A 24460-nucleotide genomic window follows, 5' to 3' on the forward strand; every position below is an offset into this window, starting at 1 on the left:
TTGGCCGGTTCGGACCCCGGGGTCAAAGCAGAAGGCATGCTTTTTGGTGACTCCTTTATCAAGGAGTTGAGTAAATATGTGGCCACTTTTTCATCCCTTGATAAAGCCCAACAATCTTTGAAGAAGATGTTTTCGTCACGTGTTTTTGCCAGGGCTGGCAGAGGCATGAACCACTTTGCCGGCCGTACCTATGCTAACCAAGGTTCCCGGGGTTACTACGGCAACACAACATCTCAAGACTACAGGCCACAATTCTATCCCCAAAGGCACAGGGGCTTCAGGAACAGAGGGAACCGAAGTTCCAAGTTCTCCTCTAAAACCGGTAAGTCAACCAATTGTTTCTCAGGCTCTGGGGGGTCGTATTTCAACTTTCCTGTCAAAATGGAAAGAACTAACATCAGATCCATGGGTGTTAAATACCGTTCAGGGATATGTTTCTATAGCTGTTTGCAGAGCCTTTGCAAACTGTTTTTCCTCCTCCACCTCAATTTTCTTTACAAATGACAGACCTAATTTCCCTATAAATTCAAGCATTGCTTCAAAACAGGCGATAATCCCTTGTCCTTTAGATCCTTCAGGGTTTCTCAGTTTAGTTTTCCTGGTATAGAAAAATAACAAAAAGATGAGACCAGTTATCAACCTTCGGCAATTCAATCAGTTCGTTCTTTACAGACACTTCAAGATGGAAACTATCATTCATCTCAGGGATACCCTCCTACAAGGAGATTGGATGGTAAGGTTAGACCTAAAGGATGCTTATCTAACCGTGCCCATACACCCCGTCTCTCAAAAATTCCTCCAATTCCAATGGGCCGGTCAAACTTTCCGGTTTACTTCTCTGCATTTCGGTCTCACTTCCGCTCCATGGTGTTTCACAAAGCTGATGAGACCGGTGGCAGCTTTTCTCAGGGCTCGGGCGTCAGGTTGATTATCTACCTGGACGATATCCTCATGATGAATCAAAATCGCTCCTCCCTTCTGGCCCAAGAGCGTCTTTCCTGCACGCTACTTACAGATCTAGGTTTTATCATAAACTACGAGAAATCTTCCTTAGATCCAACCCAAAAGTTCGAATTTCTAGGTTTCCTCGTAGATTCCATTCCAGCTTCTCTTCTTCTTCCCTCCTCAAAGATAAAATCCATCAAGTCAGAAATTCTGTTCATTCTTCGCAACTCTCAACTCTCTCTCCGATCCCTTGCAAGAGACGTAGGTCTTCTCTCTTCCTCAATCCAAGCTATTTTCCCAGGTCCTTTACATTATCGAGCTTTGCAAAGGTTGAAAATACGCCACCTCCAAGGGGGGTTGGCCTATTCAGATTCCATAGAACTAGATCAGGACTCTTGAGCGGAACTCCAATGGTGGATAGACCATTTAGATGCCTGGAACGGCAGGACCATCTTTGCATCAGCCCCAGATCCAGTATTAGAATCAGGTGCAAGCCTTCAAGGATGGGGGGCCCGTTGTGGTACAGTCTCGACTGGAGGATTATGGTCGCGAGAGGAGTCAAAACTGCACATAAATTGTTTAGAGATGCTTGCCGGCTCCTTTGCAATCAGAAGCCTTGCAAGAGACAGGGTTTCCTGCTCCGTTCTACTCAGGATGGACAACATTTCCGCGGTTCGCTACATCAACCGCTTGGGGGGGCACAAGGTCCAAGCCTTTAGCGGAATTAGCAAAAGGGTTCTGGGAGTTTTGTCTTCTAAACAGAATCTCAGTGCAAGCGGAGTACCTTACGGGCAACCTCAACGTGGTAGCAGATTGGTACTCTCGACATTTTTGAAGATTCCAGCGACTGGATGCTCAATGTGCAGGTCTTCAACAGCATCCTTCACAAGTGGGGTCCTTTCGAGGTAGATCTATTCGCTAAACGACTCAACGCACAACTACCAAAGTTCTTCAGTTGGCATCCAGACCCGCTAGCCCTAACATTCAATGCTTTTTCTCAAGACTGGTCTTCTTCCCTCAATTACGCCTTTCCCCCCTTCATTTTGATTTCCAGGGTTATAGCACATGTCAGACGCCAACAGGCTTCCATAGTACTCATAGTTCCCTTCTGGCATGCTCAGGTGTGGTTTCCATCCCTCCTAGAACTTTCAATAGAACCTCCATTCTTACTTCCTCCGATCCCGGACCTTCTAACCAATCCTCAAGGCCTATCTCACAACCTAATTCTCCAGAATGCTCTCATTCTCTCAGCTTGGAAGATTTCAGGGAATCCCAGCCTGGCACTTCTATTTCGACAGAAGCTTCAAATTTCCTGGACATGGCTAGAGCTCCAGAAACAAAGAAAGCATATAGATCAACTTGGGATCTCTGGCATTGCTGGTGTGTGGGAAAACAGGTGAATCCCTTTACAGCAGATGTAACAATGGTTATCAGTTTTTTGGCAGCAGAAGCTTCCAAAGGTAAATCTTTCCGTACTATTAATTTGTATAGGTCGGCTATTTCTTCGTCACATGTGTTTTTACAGGGAAAACCTGTTGGAGAACATCCCTTGGTATGTCGCCTTTTAAAGGGAGTACAATTTTCCAATCCTCCAAAGCCAAAATATAGTTCTATATGGGATGTTAATACTGTATTAAGATTGTTTGTGTCATGGCCGGATAATGCCTCTTTGTCGTTAAAGCAGCTTTCAGCCAAATTGACTATGCTTTTATGTCTGGTGTCTTTCAAACGCTTATCTGATGTTAAAGCTTTGGACATTACAGCTCGTCAGTTCACTCCTTCTGGGGTGTTGTTTAATGTGGTCAGACGTACAAAAACTAACCTTTCTTCAGTTTTTTACCCCTTTTTTCCAGATCAGCCTAAACTTTGTGTAGGTCAATGTTTAAAAGTTTATGAACAACAGACAGCCGGTCTGAGGAATTCCTCTTCTACCCAGCTCCTGATTTCCTTCAGGAAGCCTTTCAAACCCGTGTCCTCCCCAACCTTAGCTCGTTGGGTCCGCTGGATTATGTCTTTGGCTGGAATTGATATCTCCATCTTTGGGGCTCATACGGCTAGGGGAGCCATGGCGTCCAAAGCTTTTTGGGACGGTTCCCGCTTAGAGGATATTCTCAGGTTGGCTGACTGGTCCAATGACAATGTTTTTAAAGTTTTCTATTGTAAACCGATTGAACATGCCTCTTTCAATGTGATTAATACGCTTTAAAATAGCATAATAGGAGCCTCCGGTCTTGCCATAAAATGTAGATTTTCCTAGTAATTTATGAAGGAAAGTCTTAATTTTATTAAAGACACGGAGGCGACTATTATCCCGCCGCTACAAAATTAATTCTACTATTTTGTCTCCCTCCCTTTCAGCTTCTACATTGGGACAACAGTCAACGACATAAGGCTCCGGCCTTCGTCTCTTCGGCGGCTTCATTCTTGACCAGTTTCGCCTCTACAATCTTTTCTCCGTCCTCTCAGAACACCCTTCCGGAGTGCACTCAAAGACTGATTTACTCTTCACAAGAATTTTTAGCTCTAGGCTTAGCTATTTGTGTTTGTAGTTTAATTGTTCCGTTGTTTTCTACGGTTTAAGCTCGCACAAGAAAAGAGGGCTGTTCCCAGTCAAGATAGGTATTATTACAACAGGTTGTTGGTGATTGGTGCATTTGCTTAGAACTACCTTTTGATCCTCATTGGCCGTTGTGGTTGGCCTTATGGGATCAGTAGTTCTGTTCTTGACTGTGGCTGCTATTGAAAATAAAGAAAAGACTAAAGCATAATACTCGCCTCCGTGTCTTTAATAAAATTAATACTTTCCTTCATGAATTACTGGGAAAATCTACATTATGAAAATGAAAGATCTATTTGTTAATGCTGGTTTCATATTAGGCTTTATGAATCACACAATACTGCAGGCGCATATGTAACAAATGTGGCCATGACTGAACATTCCACAATTTAGCACAATCAATACCACCTATTTACAAATGAAAAGATTTGGGAGCTGAATGTGCAAAGTAGTCGCTGAATGGGAACGGCTGCTTGGCAGAAGTCTAATGAAAGTATTCACATAAATAGCATGATTTGTGAGTGTGCAAAAGCATAATTTAAGTTCCATCCCTATATGTTACGAAATAATGGTACTTACATGCATTAGCACCATATATTTACTGTGTGTGTTAATCCCTGCTCGTGTAAAGTGATGTACCAAACATACAACTGGAGTGTACTCACTGAGGAAGGTAGTCATTCATATAGGTGTGTGCTCTAATATTGTCATTATGTTGTTACCAATTGCAGCTCTTGTGCTCATTTGCACATATGTATTTCAAATTATATTGTTATACTGGAATTTCATTTTTATGTACTCGTGCTTTCATTTATCAATTTTTTTTGCATTTATTATATATTATATATATTCTTATATAATAGTAGGTACACCCATAATCCCGTATTCAATGTGTATATTTATTGTCTTATTAAGTTAGCTTAACCAAAGGCCTTAGGAGGTTGGGGCCAGCTATACGTAGGTAATCGTTTCCAATTACGAAACAGCAATTTTTTTGTGATTTGCTATTTGCTAATGGCAAACACCCATGTACAAATGTGTGTATTACAAATTTTGCAATTCGCAGTGGGTCATAAAAAGACCTGCCTCATGAATATTAATGAGGTATGTCTTGGTTTGTGACCCATTGAGAATCACTAAAATCACAGGGTTGGTGGCCCGCTGGGGTCAGCAGACCACCATCCCTGTGATTTCTTTTAAATAAAGCATTATATATTTCATAAAATGCAGCCTGTTCCACTTAAAGGAAAACAGAATATTTGAAAAAAAAAAAGGTTTTCTTTTCATTTTTTTAACAGAAAGCAGTGGTCCATGAGACCACTGCCTGTAATTAAAAATGTTTTACAAACATTCATAAAGGGGAAGGTGTCACCACCTACTTAAAGTAGGTGGTAAAATGCTACTGTTTTGCAACCACATTGCAGTTGCACACCATTCTAAGCACGCCCCTTCCTAATCCCAAATCAGAAACCCAATTTGCACTTGAGTAAAAGGTTAACAAATCGCAAATAGGGTTTTGTACATTTAAAAATACTTTTTGCATTCACAATCGAGCCAATTCTGTAAATCGGCACATTTGTGAACACATTAAATGCTTTGTACATCTGGCCCTTGGTTCCTAATGTTTAACTTTTAACATGAAAGTTTTGCTTGCACTGCAGTGTTTTTTCTTGCTGGTGCATTCACGTGATCTCATAGTCAGTCAAAGGCATATTGTGTATTAGAGATAGTGAGGTCCGGGAGGAGAACGTTTTGCCACACTGAGAGGTGCCAACAAATTGAGAGAAGACTCCCCTTCATGTCACATCAGGAACAGGGAGACATCCAGGTTCGTCCTGATGTTCAAACTTGAGGATGGGAAAATCGAGAGAAGTTGCCTATTTCTGTTGCAAGAAGGCGGAAAACTACTGGAGTCGATGACTGAGTTCTTGAAAGTTCTGTTGGTACAATTGATGTTTACACTGTTAGTTAGAGACTGATTTTCTTGAACTTTGAGGGGTACAGACTGCTCCGCTCTTATTTACTTTGTGTGGCTTTATGCTATGCATTGCCTTGATTTGAATGATTTCTACTGAAGCTTCCACTACGTTGATGCCTTCCTGCTCTTCCAGAACTAAATAGGTGTACACTGATCCTATTTTTTATCTTTGGCATTGCAGCAACCGAATTTCTGCATGCCTTATGCTACTAGGATTTAATTTCATTCAATGCTTTTGTTTTACCTTTGATTATCCTAAATCTTTACAATACGTTCTTGAGATTCAGATACAGTGGATTAGTTGTAAAATTGTATTAAACTTATTTAACTTTATTTATCAATTCCTGTGTGGCCAATTTGGGCTGCACTGTAAATAGACCCGTTTGATTGATATTAACACCCCTTTACACCTCAGGGAACTAAAAAGCTTAATCGCAGGAGACCCAGCCCAGTGTTCCACCAAGTGTACATATTCCAGAAACTGAAGATGCAGTGGTCAATGAACCAAAAAAGCACAGTAATTTAGCACCACAAGCAGAAAACTGTAATAGGCATCACTATAAGCGACAGGAGAACCATCAAAAGTGATATGTCATCTATATTATAGACTGAGCCTTGGCAAATTCGGAGTAAATGAACAGTTTGAGTGGGGGTAGGGAGAAGTTACCATCCCCTGGAAATTCGGTGGGGTATAGGAATCATTTAAATCTACATGATTGAAAACACAATTATAATTCACTACACTTTATTCATGGGACCTTAAACAAAGTAGAGAGCTACCAGCAGATGAACCAAGAACAGGCAAAGGCTATAAATGTGAAGAAGGAAGGGGAAGATTCTAGCAAAGGATGTGGCATTTCCATACTGTCCAAAGATTCTGGAAAGTGGTGTCGGGAGGCCTAGCCACATTATTGAAAACAGGAAATGTACACCAGGTCAATCAGAAACATTAATGTGGGGTGGCAGGTGCCATGACAGCCAGCATGTGAAGAGAAGATGAGCGAGCGCTGTGTTTGGAATATTACTGTAGGAAACAGACCCAAACTGAGGTTGAAATGTCTTATCAAATAATACAAGAAACGCATTAAAGATTAATGGTGGGATATGCAGCATGCTGTAGAGAAGCAGCAAAGAAATGTAAATGATTTAGGAGGATGGGTAATGCTTTATAATTAGAAGAGGCTCCAGGAACAAAATATATCATTGGTTTTCATATAACAAAGAAAGATGTTTGTGTGCAATCGCAACTACTTCAAATTGGAACATATCTAAAAGACTGCACTTATTTGGAAACTAATAAAATCAAATTAGCAAAAACTAATGTTTTTCCTGTGTGCATTTAGGTTGTGTAAGAGGAGCTATAGTCACAAGTAAGCATGTATAGAAGAGTGTGCTGCTCCGTGAGTAACTCTGCAGAAGGTTTACAAACATAACAAAGAAAAAGTGAAGGGGAAACTGTTTCAGGAGTCCCAGGACAATTAGGAATTCAAGCTCCAGATCAGGGCTGGTTACCACCGTGTAGGAAAGTACCATCTTGCCTGGCATGTTACCCCCATATTTCACTGTGTATATGTTGTTTTAGTCTATGTGTCACTTGACCCTGCCAGGCAGGGCCCCAGTGCTCATAGGTATGTGCCCTGTATGTGTTCCCTGTGTGGTGCCTAACTGTCTCACTGAGGCTCTGCTAACCAGAACCTCAGTGGTTATGCTCTCTCTGCTTTCCAAATTTGTCACTAACAGGCTAGTGACTAAATTTACCAATTCACATTGGCATACTGGTACACCCATATAATTCCCTTGTATATGGTACTGAAGTACCCAGGGTATTGGGGTTCCAGGAGATCCCTATGGGCTGCAGCATTTCTTTTGCCACCCATAGGGAGCTCTGACAATTCTTACACAGGCCTGCCACTGCAGCCTGCGTGAAATAACATCCACGTTATTTCACAGCCATTTACCCCTGCACATAAGTAACTTATAAGTCACCTATATGTCTAACCTTCACCTGGTGAAGGTTGGGTGCCACATTACTTAGTGTGCAGGCACCCTGGCACTAGCCAAGGTGCCCCCACATCGTTCAGGGCAAATTGCCCGGACTTTGTGAGTGCAGGGACACCATTAGACGCGTGCACTATACATAGGTCACTACCTATGTATAGCATCACAATGGTAACTCCGAACATGCCCATGTAACATGTCTAAAATAATGGAATTGTTATTGGGGGGGAATTTCCATGATCCCTCGGGTCTCTAGCACAGAACCCGGGTACAGCCAAACTGCCTTTCCGGCGTCTCCACTGCAGCTGCTGCTGCCAACCCCTCAGACAAGTTTCTGCCCTCCTGGGGTCCAGGCAGCCTTGGCCCAGGAAGGCAGAACAAAGGATTTCCTCTGAGAGAGGGTGTTACACCCTCTCCCTTTGGAAATAGGTGTGAAGGGCTGGGGAGGAGTAGCCTCCCCCAGCCTCTGGAAATGCTTTGATGGGCACAGATGGTGCCCATCTCTGCATAAGCCAGTCTACACCGGTTCAGGGATCCCCCAGCCCTGCTCTGGCGTGAAACTGGACAAAGGTAAGGGGAGTTACCACTCCCCTGATCAGCACCTCCCAGGGGAGGTGCCCAGAGCTCCTCCAGTGTGTCCCAGACATCTGCCATCTTGGAAACAGAGGTGTTGGGGGCACACAGGACTGCTCTGAGTGCCCAGTGCCAGCAGGTAACGTCAGAGACCCCCTCTGATAGGCTCTTACCTCTCTTGGTAGCCAGTTCTACTAACCTGGTAGCCAAACCTCCTTTTCTGGCTATATAGGGTCTCTGCTTTGGGGAATTCTGCAGATGACGAATGCAAGAGCTCATCAGAGTTCCTCTGCATCTCTCTCTTCACCTTCTACCAAGGATCGACCGCTGACTGCTCCAGGACGCCTGCAAAACTGCAACAAAGTAGCAAGACGACTACCAGCAACATTGTAGCTCCTAATCCTGCTCGCTTTCTCAACTGTTTCCTGGTGGTGCATGCTCTGGGGGTAGCCTGCCTTCACCCTGCACCAGAAGCTCCGAAGAAATCTCCAGTGGGTCGACGGAATCTTCGCGGGGACCCCTTAGCCCTGCTCTGGCGTGAAACTGGACAAAGGAAAGGGGAGTGACCACTCCCCTGACCTGCACCTCCCCTGGGAGGTGTCCAGAGCTCCTCCAGTGTGCTCCAGACCTCTGCCATCTTGGAAACAGAGGTGCTGCTGGCACACTGGACTGCTCTGAGTGGCCAGTGCCACCAGGTGACGTCAGAGACTCCTTCTGATAGGCTCCTTCAGGTGTTAGTAGCCTATCCTCTCCCCTAGGTAGCCAAACCCTCTTTTCTGGCTATTTAGGGTCTCTGTCTCTGGGGAAACTTTAGATAACGAATGCAAGAGCTCATCAGAGTTCCTCTGCATCTCTCTCTTCACCTTCTGCCAAGGAATCGACTGCTGACCGTGCTGGAAGCCTGCAAAACTGCAACATAGTAGCAAAGACGACTACTGCAACTCTGTATCGCTGATCCTGCCGCCTTCTCGACTGTTTTCCTGGTGGTGCATGCTGTGGGGGTAGTCTGCCTCCTCTCTGCACTAGAAGCTCCGAAGAAATCTCCTGTGGGTCGACGGAATCTTCCCCCTGCTACCGCAGGCACCAAAAAGCTGCATTACCGGTCCCTTGGGTCTCCTCTCAGCACGACGAGCGAGGTCCCTCGAATCTAGCAACTCTGTCCAAGTGACTCCCACAGTCCAGTGACTCTTCAGTCCAAGTTTGGTGGAGGTAAGTCCTTGCCTCACCTCGCTAGACTGCATTGCTGGGAACCACGACTTTTGCAGCTACTCCGGCCCCTGTGCACTTCCGGTGGAAATCCTTTGTGCACAGCCAAGCCTGGGTCCACGGCACTCTAACCTGCATTGCACGACTTTCTAAGTTGGTCTCCGGCGACGTGGGACTCCTTTGTGTAACTTCGGGTGAGCACCGTTTCACGCATCCTTGTAGTGCCTGTTTCTGGCACTTCTCTGGGTGCTACCTGCTGCTGAGAGGGCTCCTTGTCTTGCTCGATGTCTCCTCTACCTCCTGGTCCAATTTGCGACCTCCTGGTCCCTCCTGGGCCACAGCAGCATCCAAAAACGCTAACCGCACGATTTGCAGCTAGCAAGGCTTGTTGGCGTTCTTTCGGTGGGAAAATACTTCTGCACGACTCTCCACGGAAAGAGGGAGCCGTCCACCAAAGGGGAAGTCTCTAGCCCTTTTTGTTCTTGCAGAAACCTCAGCTTCTTCTGTCCAGTAGAAGCTTCTTTGCATCCACAGCTGGCATTTCCTGGGCATATGCCCATCTCCGACTTGCTTGTGACTTTTGGACTTGGTCCCCTTGTTCCACAGGTACCCTATATTGGAAATCCACAGTTGTTGCATTGTTGGTTTGTGTCTTTCCTGCATTATTCCTCTATCATGACTTCTTTGTCTTTTGGGGAACTTCAGTGCACTTTGCACTCACTTTTCAGGGTCTTGGGGAGGGCTATTTTTCTAACTCTCACTATTTTCTAATAGTCCCAGCGACCCTCTACAAGGTCACATAGGTTTGGGGTCCATTCGTGGTTCGCATTCCACTTTTGGAGTATATGGTTCGTGTTGCCCCTATCCCTATGTGTCCCCATTGCATCCTATTGTAACTATACATTGTTTGCACTGTTTTCTAAGACTATACTGCATATTTTTGTTATTGTGTACATATAACTTGTGTATACTTGCTATCCTCACTCTGAGGGTACACTCTAAGATACTTTGGCATATTGTCATAAAAATAAAGTACCTTTATTTTTAGTATAACTGTGTATTGTGTTTTCTTATGATATTGTGCAAGTGACACTTGTGGTACTGTAGTAGCTTCACACGTCTCCTAGTTCAGCCTAAGCTGCTCTGCTAAGCTACCATTATCTATCAGCCTATGCTGCTAGACACCCTATACACTAATAAGGGATAACTGGGCCTGGTGCAAGGTGCAAGTACCCCTTGGTACTCACTACAAGCCAGTCCAGCCTCCTACATTGGTTGTGCAGCGGTGGGATAAGTGCTTTGAGACTACTTACCACTCTTGTCATTGTACTTTTCATAAGAGAAAAATATACAAAACAAGTTCAGTGTGTGTACACATAGCTAAAAAGTTTTGCATTTCCTCTTTTCACTCTTTTCTAAAGTGCTGAAAAGTACTTCTAAACTTTCAAAAAGTTCTTAAAAGTTTAAAAAGTTTTTTTCTGTCTTTCTAAAAAGTTCTGAAAACTTTTTTCTCTTTTTCTAACACTTTAACTCTCTCTAAAAATGTCTGGCACAGGCCAAAATGTTGACCTGTCTAAGATTGCATATGATCACCTTAGCTGGAAAGGAGCAAGGAGTCTCTGCATAGAGAGAGGTTTGAGTGTAGGGAAGAATCCTTCCTTTGAATTGTTACTTAACATGCTTAGAGAACAAGATAAGGCTAAAAGTGCCCCATCTGTTGAAAAAGTAGCTAATGGTTCCCAATCTGATCCAGGGACTCCCCCAGGAAAAGATTCAGGAAAGAAACTTCCAAGCCTGCCCATTACTAGACAGTCTAGCATAGTTGGTACTGATGTTGAGTCACACCATACAAATAGTGTTGTCTCACATCATAGCAAGAGCATTCATTCTCATCACAGTAGAAATGATGTTTCTGTTAGCCAAGCTGTTAGGGTGGCTTCTGTAAGGGACAGGTCTCCTTCTGTCCATTCTCACCATACTTCTGTGTCTAGGAATGTCCCTCCCACCCACCCTGAAGACAGATTGTTAGAAAGTGAGCTCAATAGATTGAGAGTGGAACAAACCAGACTGAAGCTCAAGAAGCAACAGCTGGATTTGGAAAGACAGACCTTAGAAGTAGAGAAGAAAAGACAGAAGTTGGGTTTAGAAACCCATGTGGCAGCAGCAGTATTCCCCATAGTCATCCTGCAAAAGAGCATGATTCCAGGAATCTGCACAAGATAGTTCCCCCTTATAAGGAGGGGGATGACATTAACAAGTGGTTTGCTGCACTTGAGAGGGCCTGTGTTGTACAGGATGTCCCTCAAAGGCCGTGGGCTGCTATCCTATGGCTATCATTTAGTGGAAAAGGTAGGGATAGGCTCCTTACTGTGAAAGAAAGTGATGCCAATAATTTTACAGTTCTTAAGAATGCACTCCTGGATGGTTATGGCTTAACCACTGAACAATACAGGATAAAGTTCAGAGAGACCAAAAAGGAGTCTTCACAAGACTGGGTTGATTTCATTGACCATTCAGTGAAGGACTTGGAGGGGTGGTTAAATGGCAGTAAAGTTACTGATTTTGAAAGCCTGTATAACTTGATCCTGAGAGAGCATATTCTTAATAATTGTGTGTCTGATTTGTTGCACCAGTACTTGGTGGACTCTGATCTGACCTCTCCCCAAGAATTGGGAAAGAAGGCAGACAAATGGGTCAGAACAAGGGTGAACAGAAAAGTTCATTCAGGGGGTGACAAAGAGAACAATAAGAAGAAAGATGGTGAAAAATCTCAAGATAAGCATGGGGATAAGGGTAAAACCAAAGATCCCACTTCAAATCTTAAACACTCTTCAGGGGGTGGGGATAAAACAAATTCTTCCTCTTCTTCTCAACCTACACAATTTAAAAAGCCTTGGTGCTTTGTGTGTAAAAACAGAGGCCATAGGCCAGGGGATAAGTCCTGTCCAGGTAAACCCCCTGAGCCTACCACCACTAATACATCAAGCTCTAGTGCCCCTAGCAGTAGTGGTACTAGTGGTGGGACTGCTGGCAACAGTCATGTTAAGGGTGTAGTTGGGTTCACTTATGGGTCCATAGTAGAAACTGGGGTAGTCACTCCCAAGACAGTTTCTGTCACACCTAGTGGCATTGGCCTTGCCACACTGGCTGCTTGTCCCCTTACAATGGATAAGTACAGGCAGACAGTTTCAATAAATGGTGTTGAGGCCTTGGCCTACAGGGACACAGGTGCCAGTATCACTTTGGTGACTGAAAACCTAGTGCATCCTGAACAACACATCATTGGACAACAGTATAAGATTATTGATGTCCATAACTCCACTAAGTTTCTTCCCTTAGCTATAATTCAGTTTAGTTGGGGTGGAGTTACTGGCCCTAAGCAGGTGGTGGTATCACCTAGCTTACCTGTAGACTGTCTCTTAGGTAATGACCTACAGGCCTCAGGTTGGGCTGATGTAGAGTTTTATGCCCATGCAGCCATGCTGGGCATCCCTGAGGAATTGTTCCCTCTCATTTCTACTGAAATGAAAAAGCAAAGGAGAGAAGGCCTGAAAACTCAGGATCCCTCTCCATCAACAGGTAAAAAGGGTATCACAGTATCCCCTAACCACCCTACCATTCAGGATACCATTCCTGTGGTGGGAGAAACCTCTCCTGGGGTGGCACCTGTTACAAGGGAATCATCAGTTAGCAAAACTGTACTCCCTGAGGTGGAAGTACCTCTCTGTGGGATAACTAACATTGGTGAGAAAAAGAGCACCATTTTAGTTAACCTGGAGCATCCCTCCAACCCTCCCAGAGAAACTTTAGTGCAGAAGCCCTGCACTGCCTCACAACACTTAGGACAGCATCCCTGCCCTAGTGTGGAGCTCATAGGACAGCATCCCTGCCCTGCTCCAACTCAAGAGAAACAGCATCCCTGTTCTCTCTTCCAGCCATATGGACAAAGTTTTTGCCCAGCTATGGCTTTTCTGAGACAGCATCCCTGTCTGGCATTTCCATCACTAGAAATAGGTTCAGTGGTCAATTCCCACTGCTCTAAACTAAAACTTACTGATAGAAACTCTGAGAATACATCTTCACATTGTTACTTAGCTAAAAAACTTCAAACAGGGTGGTTTACATCCCCACAGGGAAGTAACCATATAGTGGATGATAAAGGGAGTAACCAGTCTATTGCAGAGCTACTCTCTACTTATCACCACTTAGACAATAAAATCTCAACTGGCCAAGGTTAGCCTTATTGTCCTTCGTTTGGGGGGGGGTTGTGTGAGAAAGTAGCCTCTTTCTAGCCTTGTTACCCCCACTTTTGGCCTGTTTGTGAGTGTATGTCAGGGTGTTTTCACTGTCTCACTGGGATCCTGCTAGCCAGGGCCCAGTGCTCATAGTGAAAACCCTATGTTTTCAGTATGTTTGTTATGTGTCACTGGGACCCTGCTAGTCAGGACCCCAGTGCTCATAAGTTTGTGGCCTATATGTATGTGTTCCCTGTGTGGTGCCTAACTGTCTCACTGAGGCTCTGCTAACCAGAACCTCAGTGGTTATGCTCTCTCATTTCTTTCAAATTGTCACTAACAGGCTAGTGACCAATTTTACCAATTCACATTGGCTTACTGGAACACCCTTATAATTGCCTAGTATATGGTACTGAGGTACCCAGGGTATTGGGGTTCCAGGAGATCCCTATGGGCTGCAGCATTTCTTTTGCCACCCATAGGGAGCTCAGACAATTCTTACACAGGCCTGCCACTGCATCCTGAGTGAAATAACGTCCACGTTATTTCACAGCCATTTTACACTGCACTTAAGTAACTTATAAGTCACCTATATGTCTAACCTTTACCTGGTAAAGGTTAGGTGCAAAGTAACTTAGTGTGAGGGCACCCTGGCACTAGCCAAGGTGCCCCCACATTGTTCAGGGCCAATTCCCTGAACTTTGTGAGTGTGGGGACACCATTACACGCGTGCACTACATATAGGTCACTACCTATATGTAGCTTCACAATGGTAACTCCGAATATGGCCATGTAACATGTCTAAGATCATGGAATTGCCCCCTCTATGCCATCCTGGCATTGTTGGCACAATTCCATGATCCCAGTGGTCTGTAGCACAGACCCTGGTACTGCCAAACTGCCTTTTCAGGGGTTTCACTGCAGCTGCTGCTGCTGCCAACCCCTCAGACAGGTTTCTGCCCCCCTGGGGTCAAGCCAGGCTTGTCCCAGGATGGCAGAACAAAGGACTTCCTCTGAGAGAGGGTGTTACACCCTCTCCCTTTGGAAAATGGTGTGAAGGCAGGGGAGGAGTAGCCTCCCCCAGCCTCTGGAAATGCTTTCATGGGCACAGATGTGCCCAATTCTGCATAAGCCAGTCTTCACCGGTTCAGGGGACCCCTTAGCCCTGCTCTGGCGCGAAACTGGACAAAGGAAAGGGGAGTGACCACTCCCCTGACCTGCACCTCCCCTGGGAGGTGTCCAGAGCTCCTCCAGTGTGCTCCAGACCTCTGCCATCTTGGAAACAGAGGTGCTGCTGGCACACTGGACTGCTCTGAGTGGCCAGTGCCACCAGGTGACGTCAGAGACTCCTTCTGATAGGCTCCTTCAGGTGTTAGTAGCCTATCCTCTCTCCTAGGTAGCCAAACCCTCTTTTCTGGCTATTTAGGGTCTCTGTCTCTGGGGAAACTTTAGATAACGAATGCAAGAGCTCATCAGAGTTCCTCTGCATCTCTCTCTTCACCTTCTGCCAAGGAATCGACTGCTGACCGCGCTGGAAGCCTGCAAAACTGCAACATAGTAGCAAAGACGACTACTGCAACTCTGTATCGCTGATCCTGCCGCCTTCTCGACTGTTTTCCTGGTGGTGCATGCTGTGGGGGTAGTCTGCCTCCTCTCTGCACTAGAAGCTCCGAAGAAATCTCCTGTGGGTCGACGGAATCTTCCCCCTGCTACCGCAGGCACCAAAAAGCTGCATTACCGGTCCCTTGGGTCTCCTCTCAGCACGACGAGCGAGGTCCCTCGAATCCAGCAACTCTGTCCAAGTGACTCCCACAGTCCAGTGACTCTTCAGTCCAAGTTTGGTGGAGGTAAGTCCTTGCCTCACCTCGCTAGACTGCATTGCTGGGAACCGCGACTTTTGCAGCTACTCCGGCCCCTGTGCACTTCCGGCGGAAATCCTTTGGGCACAGCCAAGCCTGGGTCCACGGCACTCTAACCTGCATTGCACGACTTTCTAAGTTGGTCTCCGGCGACGTGGGACTCCTTTGTGTAACTTCGGGTGAGCACCATTTCACGCATCCTTGTAGTGCCTGTTTCTGGCACTTCTCCGGGTGCTACCTGCTGCTGAGAGGGCTCCTTGTCTTGCTTGACGTCCCCTCTACCTCCTGGTCCAATTTGCGACCTCCTGGTCCCTCCTGGGCCACAGCAGCGTCCAAAAACGCTAACCGCACGATTTGCAGCTAGCAAGGCTTGTTGGCGTTCTTTCGGCAGGAAAACACTTCTGCACGACTCTCCACGGCGAGAGGGATCCGTCCACCAAAGGGGAAGTCTCTAGCCCTTTTCGTTCCTGCAGAAACCTCAGCTTCTTCTGTCCAGTAGAAGCTTCTTTGCATCCACAGCTGGCATTTCCTGGGCATATGCCCATCTCCGACTTGCTTGTGACTTTTGGACTTGGTCCCCTTTTTCCACAGGTACCCTAGATTGGAAATCCACAGTTGTTGCATTGTTGGTTTGTGTCTTTCCTGCATTATTCCTCTATCACGACTTCTTTGTCTTCTGGGGAACTTCAGTGCACTTTGCACTCACTTTTCAGGGTCTTGGGAGGGCTATTTTTCTAACTCTCACTATTTTCTAATAGTCCCAGCGACCCTCTACAAGGTCACATAGGTTTGGGGTCCATTCGTGGTTCGCATTCCACTTTTGGAGTATATGGTTCGTGTTGCCCCTATCCCTATGTGTCCCCATTGCATCCTATTGTAACTATACATTGTTTGCACTGTTTTCTAAGACTATACTGCATATTTTTGGTATTGTGTACATATAACTTGTGTATATTTGCTATCCTCACTCTGAGGGTACACTCTAAGATACTTTGGCATATTGTCATAAAAATAAAGTACCTTTATTTTTAGTATAACTGTGTATTGTGTTTTCTTATGATATTGTGCAAGTGACACTTGTGGTACTGTAGTAGCTTCACACGTCTCCTAGTTCAGCCTAAGCTGCTCTGCTAAGCTACCATTATCTATCAGCCTATGCTGCTAGACACCCTATACACTAATAAGGGATAACTGGGCCTGGTGCAAGGTGCAAGTACCCCTTGGTACTCACTACAAGCCAGTCCAGCCTCCTACAACTTCTCTTTAAGTTTTTTCAAAATGATGCCTTCCTGACAAAAGCCATCAGTCTGCTGCACCTTTATCTTTGTTCAGGGCTTTCTGCCTTTCCTGCACCTCAATATCTGTCACGTTCCTATAATATCACATCCTTTAAACAATTATCAAACATATTACTATTGAAATCAGTGGTTACTGCACACTAGTGGCATACTAACATCACAGCACTTGATAGGTGGAAAGTAAAGACTTTGCAGCACAAATGAACTCAACAAACCATATTTCCATATGCAGGGGAATCTATCTTTGAGATTACAATTCAAAATTCTCTTAGATAAGGTCTAGAATTGTTTCAAATATATGATCTCGCCCATGAGATGAGTTAACAGCAAATTGTTTGAATGATTGAAACTCATTTTTTACTTAGACGGCTGTGGACCAATATGTCTTATAAACTTATTAATTCAAATTGTTCGATATGAGCATTAGTTTCTTTCTGTAAGTTTTCTTTCCTTTAAACCGCTATATTACAAGAAGCCATCATCCAAATATTATCATGAGTCTAAGCCTCCACAATGAAAAAAGTTGATACATTTTTCTTCATTTTTCACTTCCATTCAGTCATGACCACGCAATGAACCAGCATTCTTTCCACTATCAATGAAAAATGTATCCTGTGACCCTCTCTAGTTCTCTCTACACAGTTACTTCCAGGTTATCTGTCTTGTTTAAATTAAAAAAAAATCTTTCCTGATAATATGGATACCTTTAACCCCACCCACTGCACCTGCACTCACCTAATTGTCAATTTATCTTTCCCTATTAGCCTGTGTTCATTATCTCCTTGATGCCAGGAACACAGGCAAGGCCTGGTGGCAGAGTGGACAAATGTAAGAGACAATTGGTTACAAAGCTACTCAAGGTCACACATGGAGTCAGAGGAGAAAATGGCAAAGTCCTGACCAAGGGCACAAGAAAGTAAGATCACCGAAAGAACAGGCTATCAAGGCATGCAGAATAACTAACCCCTAGGATGGATGTAAGACACTCATGAGCTCTACATCTTGAGACTGAAGTTTAGTAAGTTCCTCACCCACACCTGATGTCACAGATACTGCAAATATCCACAGATAGGATGTACATGCAAAGCCAGGGTCTGTGGAGCTGATTCTTTTGGTGATGTTACACAAGTAACAGAAAGACAATACTCGCAGTGGACAAGAAACACCACCTAGGTTGTCATCCGATCCCATAAATCCTGGAGAAGAAACAGAACACTCAAGGCAGTAACAGCAGTACTACAGATAGACAAGGAGCTAGAAAAGAAGAGTGCTCAAAAGGAAACAAGAGATAACAAAGGACACTTGCCAGAAAGCAAGTAGCAAACCGCACAAGGGAAAAGAAAGCTACATTAGTAGGCATAGGAAGGTAGCATACTAGAATCTGGAATCTAAGCTAAAGGGAAAGAAAGGCAAGGACTGGAAAAGAGAATCTACAGAAAGAGATAATATTCAAGGATGAAGTATGCACTAAAATAGTGCTGGCTCAAGAATCAGGAATCAAGATACTGCTACAGATAGTTCAAGGCACAAGAATGCACTAAAATAGCACTACCCCAGGAATCAAGGAAGCACTCTAGGCAGTTCAAGTTCAAGAAACAAGGCATTAGCTACAGTTCAGGAACCAGGAGTCTCAAGGAAACAAGGAATAACAATATCTCAGGAACTCTGGAAACAAGGGGTCCATCAAACAGGACCACCGCTACAATGGCTAACACTGGATTGAAAGAAACTGGGGCTTAAAAAGCTGTATGTGCTCACATTACTCAGGTTTGAGCAGACTAGTGCCACAGGTGTGTTGATTTCCTTTACCCATCCTTTTCTTCCAAGAGTGGAAGCAAAGAAATGTGCAGGGAATTCTAAGTATTGTAGTTTTTAGGAAGCACAGACTGGCTTCCATAACCCAGCATGGATTCAGAATGTATTGGAATTTCATAACAGTGTATAAGAAGCTTAATTTCAGTATATGGACATAGCGGAAGGTTCAGAAGCTTATTTGAACACAGAAAAGGCATACACGTAGGCCCTGTGGTGGTGGGAACAACAGGTAAGTGAGCGAAAAGTGACACTTGGGTATTACGTTAGAATCCCAATCTTCTCAGTGAAGGTGACGCTTTTCCTATTGATCACTGAAGTTTATATACTTCAGTGCATGAATTGCTTATTTAAACAGTTTGATTCAAATGAGTAATTTACTCCACCTCCTGACGGAGTACAATTCACCTGCCAAGTTATAAACAGCCCCCAAGTCCCACTCAATACTGTTGTGCATAGTGAAATGCTCATGGCTTTTTAGCAGTTCATATCAGAAATCAATCACTTTTCAACCACACATGTTTGCAACACTTTCTAGACACTGCAGTGGATCAACCGTCCAGTTGCGGCTCGCGGGGGTGGAATATATATTATATAAAAATATAAAGGAAAAAAAACTTACCTCAGCGCCGCCGCTCCTCCATGTCCTCTGCAGGCAGGCACAGGCTCCCAGCCTACCCTGCAGCCAATCCTGACGCTGCTCAGAGCAGCATTAGGATTGGCTGGGAGCCTGTGCCTGCTCTCTCCAGCCTGGCAACACAGTGCCAACACTCCTCCGCCATAGCAGGGTTGCCGCCACTGCAACCATCTGAGTAAATTTCAAAAGATCTGGGTGTCAACTGTCTTTAGCTTGTAGAACATATGTGCATTGTGGATTAAGAAGAACATGTGCACAAGGAAATATGCTACAGAAAGCAACCAAGGTCAAAGATAGAAATGAGGAGCTCTCAGGACTGGAGTTTCCTTGGGATATAATGACAAAAACTAATTTATGTGTGTAACACTGGTCCTGCACATGCTCTCACCCTCCCAGACAGATAGGATCCTACTTTCTTTCTCATTATAACAATAACAGGTTCTAAGAGTGGAATTTCCTAAGGATATACAAATCACAAACTAGTGTGAATATTTAAATTTTAAAAAACGAATTTTTTATACTTTTCTTTATGCAAAGTCACAATTGTAGTACGTACCGAAAAACACATGCTGACTATAGTTTTCAGATCATATAGCACTTGGGAAGACAAATGTATAATGGAAAGAACTATTGCCTTCTGCAGTGGTGGCTGGTGAGGTTTGAGAGTGGTGGGGCTGGACTTGGTCTCGCAGGGGAGCGGTATGGGGGTATTAGGGGGGATTTCTGCTTTTTTACTGCCTAACCACTGGGATAGGGGGCATTTCTTTGCATTGGGGTCCTTGCCAGCCTTGCTGCCACACCGACTACTGTGGAGGATCAACATAACTATGCTGCTGCAACAGTCATGTCTGAGACCGCCTCCACCCATGTACCAGCACCCCTTTTGCACTTTCTTGTGAAGCACGAGGCTGCTGCAAACTATGCCGACAACACTTGTAGCCCAGCAGTGTGCACTTGCAGTTATGAGTGCAGCAGTGACTAATACATTCCTTTGAAAAATGCACAGTGGCTCCTCTTTCGTTGTGATTGGCATCAGCCTCTCTCACAATCTCAACAAATTGCAATATAACTTCCATTAAAATAACGTCAATGTCACATTCAAATGGCATCACCAAATATACAGTGTGTAAGGAAAACACAGTGAAATAAAGTATAAAGGTGAAAGGCAGAGGGGACAAACCGCAATAGAGAACAAAAGCACACCATAGGAGCGGCCAGAGGGTGACAGGCAAGACACCAAAGGTACTACAGGGGGCAGAGAAAATACTGACTTAACAGAGAACAGCAGGAAACTCAAAGATAAAGCGTGAAGCCAGTCAACCAACCCCAGCCCCCAACTTGGTTCCCTCAACTCTGTCAGCAGGTTTACAGCTTTACTAGCGGTAGCTTCTGTCTCCCTCTTGTATGCTCTATTAATTGCTCCAAGTCCACCCCTACCTTGTCCACCCCTGGGTGCAACTGGACAGGAACATGACCTGGTCAGCACCACCAGACATATTGTACGTTGATCAGCAGGATTTTAGTGTCCTGATCACTGTCTTGAAAAAGTGTGCCATTTGCTGTTGGCACAATACAAAAGCTAGTCAATGGCTGTTGGCACAATACATACTAATTAGTACAATTATTAAATACTTAAGGATGATTTCGCGAAGCAGGAAGATGTTCTGCCGATGTATTCCAACCACAATACTAAATATGAGCCATAGGTGTGCTGCAGCAGGCCTACTGCGTGAATAAACATCGTTCTTTCTTTTAATCAGCAAGCATGCTTGCTTGTTGAATAAAGGTAGCTTGATGAGCATATGCCGTTGGAAAAACCGCCGACTGTGACTGACACACAAGAGTGGCTGGAAGATGTCAGTGCAGCCACGGAAGGTCAGTAAGAGTTAAGAGTTGTGCTTTTAATTATAATGGTGTGCTGATCTGGAAACAGCACAGAGGCTCAGGAGCCCTAGCCTAACCACATGCAGGAATGGCCACTAGCACAAGAATGCCAGGTAAAAGTGCTTGAGCAGAGCCCTCAAACCACGGCACATCAACTGACATCCGCGTTGAGCTGGGAAGTGCTAATCAAGCAAAAAGGAAAAAAACTGGTTACCTTAACTAGTACAAACGTGTCCAAAGTGCTCTGCACACATTTTGATCAGGACGGGCAGCTGAAGGCTGCTGCTAAGAATCATGTATGTAATCCTCTGGGCTCTGTGTGAAGTGAGGAATTCTTCTCAAATCCGTCGTTGCAAAATCGGAAGTGATGGGGACACTCAGACATAGACAGTTCAACTAATAAAAGATTTATTGGTAATAAAGAAGGTTTACAAGTAATAAAGTACAGATCCCAGAACCACACAAACTTGCAGTGCTATATACAAGGACACTGCTGACTCTGCAGACTGCAGTAAATATCCAGCCATGTGTCTGAACACTCAGCCACAGACTGAGCTGAAAGGCATCCAGCTCCAAATCATGTGCGCGAAGCAGTGTTTCTCACTCACACCACAGGTTGACTCGAGTCTGTGCAGACTCGATTTCTTGCCTTCCAGCCAGCAGCCTTTCTACCACACCCATTTCCTTCTCATCAAAGGGTGGGGTTCCCACCCCACCATGTGACAAGTTGGGAAAAGGTGGGGTGACAATGCTTTCCAGGCCCTGATTGACGTGGAGGCTTAGACCTACAGGGCTTGCATATGAAACGCCTGTGGCTAACTTTACCTCCACGTCATCAGGGGGTGGAGTCTGGGCCTTGATGCTCAGTGTTTGCCGAGCTGATGACTTCACAGGCCTCAGGACTATGAGACTGTCAGCCCAGCAAATACTTAGACTTTTGGCCCATCCAGGTTGAGAAACGCTGTGAAAGAGCGTGAGTCACGTGTCCCCACTACTATTATCGACAATCACAGCAGTAACACAACGAGTGGGACAGAAAGGTGCCCCAAAGCAATTTACAAGCATATATTAAACAGATTTTGCATTGCTATGTTTACCACGTCTTAGTCTGTAAATGTAAGGAGGGCGGACACCCCAACGCCCTTATACAGAAACCGCCACTGGCCTTTTGACTGGAGATGAATTGGAAAAATGAAGCACCACATGTGGTAAAAATAACCAGTCTGTATAAATACAAGAAACTCTGGGCACATAATTAAATGTTACTGTCTGATAATTGGTTTTGTATGAAAAAATATGAAAACCCTTTTTTTAAAAATACTGTCATGGTAATGTATGTCCACCCTGAATTACAGAATTCAGTTCTTGGGATCCGCTTATGTAACTATTCAAGAAATGGTTTGGAATCAACCATTTCAAAAAGTGTTAACAAACACAAATTATGGATGAAACATGGAACCAATGAAACATTCACCTCCAGTCAGATCTGGGTTTAATCCATCAATTCTTTGGCTCACCATGCCACCCCAGTTTTGACCCAGCCATATGCAAATCAGTGTTGACCCTGTTCCCCATGGGAACAGTCCAGCCCGAACTGCCAGGCCAGGTCCTCCCTTGACCGGAAGCAAGCATCCTGGGATGGTTTCAGGGTATCAACCTCCATCAGCCAGGTTAGCTTGAATCCAGTGGCAGAGTGAGCCCACAACCCACGTCTGGGCATACCCAGTGCACTTAGCGCGACAAAAACAAACAAACACAAATGATCGACGGAATGTGGAACCAATCAAACATTCACCCACAGTCACAGATCTGGGTTTAATCCATCAACTGTTTTGCTCACCACACCAGAAATTGTAGCTGCAGCAGATGCCACTTGGATCTTCATAGCCTTAATTCTAGCTTACATCCTATTAATTGCAAACACATTAGTAGGTTTGATATCTACCATGAGGAAAATCAGTACTTAATGATTACACATCTGCTGGTCACTAGAGAGATGTTGTCAACTCATTGACCTTTTGACAAATCCATGTTGGGATTGTCTACTTTGATAAATGGAGCTACCTATTCCCCAATAAATGCTTTGTGGCCGTAGGTACACAGTATAAGATCTGGCTATGATTCTAGTGGACAGGAGCATTGAGGTCATTGTTAGTTTTAATAGTTTATCATACTCTATACTGGAAAAAAAAAAAATCTATAATTACAAAAATGGAACATAACCAAGGAAAAAATGGAAAAACATGATAAACCATTAGATAACAGGTACAAAATAGTGAATAAATTAATTATTTTAGAAGGAGGGGAAGAGACTTTGACTAAAAAAATCTGGAAAACTCACTCAAGAGATATTTGATAAGGAAGGATGGGGTTGAGATTCATTGCATAGGGTTCAAGTGGAGGAAAGGAATGAAATATGACATAAGCTCGAAAGAAAAATGGCAGATCAAAAAGAGCAATGCAATTTGCAATGACTATTTTCTTTTCACCTGCTGATTAACAATCTCCTTGAGATTTTTTTTCCTTTCAGAAACCTAAAAATATTTGACTAGGCATTCTACAAATAACATAAGGATTCATGTTAATGGATGATTATACGGCAGTAGTTAGATAGATCCCTTTGAAAGTGCTGATATATTTTGATTGAAAAAAGCGCCTCATTGACGAACCAAAAAGTCACATGCTCCCTTCCTTCGGAGCGTTTGCTATTGAATGAAATGTTTCTATTGTGGCAAATCATGCAAGGAAAGGCAGCCTTTTGTCAGTGGTAAATTATTTGATAATCTATACAAAATCTTCATACATCAAAATACATTTCTTAATATGTTTTCCTGATTGGTGGGCTAGCAATCACTGAGAGTATAAAACATGTATGACGTGGCTGTATGTGTTAAAGGAAGTGTCTCTATACAGTAGTCAGTAAATACATCCAAACAAGGAGTCACTTTCTTAACAGAAAGGGCTGTATCAACATACCTAGCTAATGTCAGAAAACTGCTCAAACAATCTACCACGGACTGCCTTCAATATAAATATATAAACTAAATAGTCCCAGTATACATATCCCACATTCAATTAGGAAACATGTAAAACTAAAATTCAAGCTTCAACCCCACTTATGTATTAATCGTACCTGTCCATAATATACCAACAATCTAAAACATCTGGTATCAGTATAAACTGGGAATCCAATCGATTTCCAACTTGCTCCTGTAGTGCTGCCGGGAGCAATGCACATCCAAGTAGGTTCAGAACCTTCATGGTCAGCCATGACAACAGAAGAAGCTGGTGACACGTTTCCTACATCATAAAGGAGTGCAGTGTGTGCGTGAGTGAACCCTTCAGTCTCATGTCACCGCCCTACAGTTTCAGCTTATACTTAAGAAATTGCGTTTGTCCATTCAGATTTATTTAATGAGCACATCAAGTTATGTTACTTAAAACACGTTTCCATCTAAAGAAGGCAACCAATATTGTT

The sequence above is a fragment of the Pleurodeles waltl genome, chromosome 8 (genome assembly GCF_031143425.1).
Source record: "Pleurodeles waltl isolate 20211129_DDA chromosome 8, aPleWal1.hap1.20221129, whole genome shotgun sequence".
In the NCBI taxonomy this organism is placed as follows: Eukaryota; Metazoa; Chordata; class Amphibia; order Caudata; family Salamandridae; genus Pleurodeles; species Pleurodeles waltl.